Source organism: Myotis brandtii, unplaced genomic scaffold (genome assembly GCF_000412655.1).
Source record: "Myotis brandtii unplaced genomic scaffold, ASM41265v1 scaffold679, whole genome shotgun sequence".
NCBI lineage: Eukaryota > Metazoa > Chordata > Mammalia > Chiroptera > Vespertilionidae > Myotis > Myotis brandtii.
In genome coordinates, this window is record NW_005370653.1 from 218,647 (window position 1) to 223,529 (window position 4,883).

The window sequence follows — 4,883 nt, forward strand, 5'->3', positions numbered from 1 at the left end:
CGTTCTTTTCAATATATTTTATTGATTTTTTTTACGGAGAGGGATAGAGAGTCAGAAACATCAATGAGAAAGAAACATCGATCAGCCGCCTCCTGCACACCTCCCACTGGGCATGTGCCCGCAACCAAGGTACATGCCCTTGACAGGAATCGAACCTGGAACCCCTGAGTCTGCAGGCCGATGCTCTATCCACTGAGCCAAACCGATCAGGGCTCAATACCAGTTTTAAACGAATAAACAGACAAAGATAGACGTGTCCATAGAGATAGATGGATAGTCAGATGGGTGGATGGATCCAACTCAATAACACTTGAAATTTATATGGATTCTTGGAATCTGCAAGACACCACTGGACTGGGGCCCGCTGGAGTCTCCTGAGCGCCGGCTGGCTGGCTGGGCCTGCGAATGGCTGCGGGGGAGGCACGGTGCTGAGGTTCAGCAGTGATGAGGTTTCTCTCCGGTCCAGGTCCCGTGGGCAATTCTAGTGAGGGGACTCCGCTACGAAGTGCTATGTCCAAAAATACGGACAGAGCTGTGGCAGATCCCTTTGCCCACAGCTTCATGGCAGGGGATTTTTGCACGAATCTAACTCCGTGGCTCTAGCTGCCAGGGATACATTAGAAGGCACCGCACACCCATCCACGCACGGTCCCCTGCAAGGGACTTCTGGTGGCCCCATCCTCTTTGAAACAAGCAGGTGTCACCTGGGGTGTAAGCTCACCTGAGCGCTATCTGAGGGCACCCTGCCCGACCCAGGATGTCCGCTCAGCACCGTCCCCCGCAGCAGAGGTGACTGACTGACAGGCAGCAGCTGTTACTGCTCAGCTGCTGTGCTGGGTTTCACGGGAACACGGGGCACAGGAAATAAGCCAGGGCCGGGCTAGAACAATGACCCGCACGAAGGATTAATTCTGTCGCTGACAGTCAGCAACTCCAATTACAGCGGCCCGGAGGAGTGTGGGGAGCTGAGATTTGATCCTGCCAACAATGACACACAAGGAGATTTTATTTGTCAAGTGGAACTTGGCGGCCGTGTCTCCAGGCCGAAGGGACGCCCTGCCGGGAGGGTGTCTACGCTGGTGAAGACCGGCTCCTGGAGAGAAGTTCTTGGCAAGGATGAGGTTAACTGTCAAGGTCATAGCGAACGTCTTGCCAGGCAAGACGTTAGCACTAAGAATGCAAATTGCAAACACGAGAGCAGCCTAGGGCTCTGAAACGGCAAATATGATACCAATGAGAGAAACGGAGGCTCATGCGCGTGGGGATTTCTACACTGACCAGGGGAAGGGCAGTCGACCATCTCAGACTCCCTTCTCCGGGGAGACCTCAAACGGAACAGTCAGAAGTGGGGCCCGAGTCTCACGCAGAGCCGGGCTGGGAAGGCGTCCGGGGACCTCAGCCCACAGGCACCTGCCAGCTACTGTTGGCCTAATAGTACGCAGGTGTTTTTCATTTGTTTTTAAATATATATTTTTATTGATTTCAGAGAGGAAGGGAGAGAGAGAGAGAGAAATACATCCATGATGAGTGAGAATCATGGATCAGCTGCCTCCTGCACGATCCACACTGGGGATGGAGCCCGCAACCCGGGCCTGTGCCCTGACCGGGAACTGAACCGCAACCTCCTGGTTCCTAGGTGGACGCCCCCCACACTGAGCCACGCCGGCCGGGCAGTGTGCGGTTGTTTTTACCACCACGTTTCTTCTCGAGGTGCTCACGTCCTCCTGGCTCAGGATGGGCTGGCACAGTTGGTGGGAGGAAGATGGCAGCAGCTCGGATGGTCCTCCTGCCATCACCCAGCGGGTCCCGGTCTGTCGCCGTGGCGAGCTGCAGCGGCGGCCTCCGGGGAGATGTCTAGGAAGGTGCTCCCCAGCCGGGACGCTCGGCCTCAGGAGCCTGTGGGCAGGGAGATGCCACAGGTGGGAGAACACATCGCCAGCTTGCGGGCGAGCCTGCCAGGAGCCGGGGAGTCCACGAGCTGCCAGACTTCTGGGCAAAAAGGAGGGCACGGGTGCCAACTCCTGAGCCCCAGGGCCACCCGCACGTCCGGGAACAGTAAGGTGGGTGCCCTGCATGTCACGGCGCTTCGGAGGGCGTTCAGAAAGCACCCCCACGTGCATGACGCCTTTCAACCCTCAAAACCGCTCCGGGTGGGCCGGGCACTGCTGTCGCCTGCATCGGACGGCGGGAAAGACGAAGGCCCATTGCGCTTCGACCAAGGACATTGTCTTCGCTTCTGTTTGGAGCCACTGTGCACGCACACGGGCAGTGCCCAGGATAGGCAACTTTTAGGGATCAGAGAGGCCTGGCAGAACCCCCTCCATCCTGCCCCCCCGCCCCAGGCTGGGTTACAGCTGAAAGGGGCACCTTTGGCACCGCAAGTCCTTTCTGTGGGGGCTGAGCTGGGGTTCCAAGGTGATGCTCTGAATGGATCTGAACAAGAGCCTCATCCTCAAAGGAGAAGACAGGCTGTCAGAGACGAGAAACTAACTTCCGGTGTGACTGGCCATGCCTCCTGGCAAATCCATTACATAATCTCTTCTCATTTCCCCCTAAAATGGAAGCTTCCCATTGAGGTTGAAATTCCTGAGTTCTAGGCAGACTAATAACTAGACAAGGGTCCCACTGGGCCCACTGGGACGGACAGGTGACAAACCCGTGAGCGCCCTCCGCCGCCGCCGCCCCCAGGAAAAGCCTGCGGCGTTCAGGGCTAAGCAGGAGGCACATTCCACTACGCTGACTGCTTTTCCAAAAGAGCCATCCGTGCTGGAGGCATCTGATTACTTTTATTGGAGCCATATAGGCCTTTTTAATATCCCTCTGCGAGGAAAAAATGCATTTCACGTGCAGAAACATGTCACATAAAATAAAACACATCCAATTACTCACGGATACTTCCAAACCACAACGTGAGGACAATAATCTATGATGACAGAAAATTAGGTTCCTTAAACGAAGGACAGCTGTGTCTCTCTAGGGACCAGGCCCCGTCTCCATGGGACGGGCAGTTCACCTTGTCACAGCCGAAATGCCACCGCACACAGCTGTTCTCAAGACGCACTGCCCTGCACGTGAATGAGACCCGGTCTCTACGTGACCCCGAACACATGCAGGCCATTTAGGAGTGAGAAACTCATTCCGCCAATGGTCTCAGCTTTATGAGGCCACAGCAAAATGTTGGCTCAGGAAATGATACAGGACTTTCTAGATAAAAATCTGAAGACGATTGCGTTGTAATTTTCGCATCCACAAGTAGCTTTAATCATGTTGCTTCATTTTCTGTCTGTTCAACTGACTGTTCAAAATACCCTCGTTCTTGAACAACCTTCCAGGCTCATTGCCAACAGGTTGCATGCAATTAAGAGCTCAAACAGCACTCAAAGAAATTCACGTTTTTAAATTGAACCTTAAAATAACAAATTTTCGGTCGGAAAAGAAATCACGTGTCTTTCTAAGGGAATGAGAGGGTGCAAGGTAAATAATTTTTAAGTAAGTATGCCTAAAGAATCTTAAGAAAAAAATAATAATTTTGAATGGAATTTTACTTGTTTTCACAGGAAGAAAAACAAGGTAATGTATCGTCACACATTTCTCTAAACTGTAAAGGGAAGGTTCCGAATTAAGTTTAAATGTAGGCTAATGAAGAACGACTTGTATAAACACACTCAATCCTTCTCTGAGTCTTGACCAGTTCCACATACATGCTTCCCCTTGTCCCAAATTACACTGATCTTTTACAATAACTTTCCATGCACAAGACGTGCCTCGTCAAAGATATTTGTGTTTCAAACGCCGCTTTTCGGAGATCAAGTTCATCTGAATAAAGATTCGTTGCTGTTTTTAAGTATTTCAACACGGCTATTTTCACCTTAAATTCAATCTGAGGTCACCCTCCCCCCCCCACCCCAGCCCACAGAAACAGTCTGAATCAGACCTGCGATGTAATTCATTTTAAATGAATCATTTAAACCGAAGTTACAGTTCCATATGGAAACCCATTTCAAAACGAACGCGCTTTCTACCTCAACAATAGTGAAGTGTATATTAATGGGATGGAGAGGAACCCTGTCAACACATCTGAAGGCAGGTTCTTTGGGGGAAGGAACTGTGTGATCCCAACCACGTTCCGTGGCATGTGGAACGCACCCCAAAGAGGCAGGCATGTTCTATGTGCCCTGGGCAATACCAGCTCCCATGGCAAGAGGGTGCACGCAGGCCTCACGTGTGCAACCGAAAGCCCCAAAAAACCCCGACTCCCCTGGACGCATGCATTTGTTCTGGGCACAGCTCTCGCCTTTCCCAAGTGCATAGTCTCAGGCTGGGTCTCTCGCTTAAGTAAATACAAGGCATTGTTTTAAACACAGGAAATCGTGATGAATGCTTCACGCCGCACCGTGACTCACGCTATAAAATTATTTGGGACTACGTAATCAACAGATACACTTTTTAAAAAAATTTTTTTAATTTAAGAAAGGCTATTTTTCTAATACGAACCGTGAAAGACCCAACACGGGGAGCAGGCTATCTGCGTGCTGGGCACTCAGAGGCCGGGAGAGAAAGGGAAGGTCTGGGCGAAGCATTCCGTGCAACGACCATCGATTGCCAATTGCCCTCCACATCACAAACCCTCCTACGAGCGGCGGCCGCGGGCTGGGCAGAGCCATTCTTTCTCGCTTTGCAAATGCGGACGCGGCCAGGTTCAAGCGCTTGCAGGCAAAGGAGCGCCTGCATTCCCGACACCCGTCCATATGGATGCGGGGCTGGGGCTCCTGGGCCGCTTCCCACCTGCGTGCGGTCCCAAGGATCGCCACCCAACCGAGCGAGGCAGAGGGACGAATTCCCCTGGGGTCCCCGCCCCCGCGCCCCCCATCCGCCGCGTGAAA

At 52.5% G+C, this 4,883-nt stretch overlaps 1 protein-coding gene across 1 annotated transcript in view; it reads right to left on the bottom strand.

Annotated features, from left to right (window-relative positions):
- Positions 1 to 4,883, bottom strand: part of CHRM3 (cholinergic receptor, muscarinic 3) — a 99,609-nt gene that overhangs the window by 94,145 nt on the left and 581 nt on the right.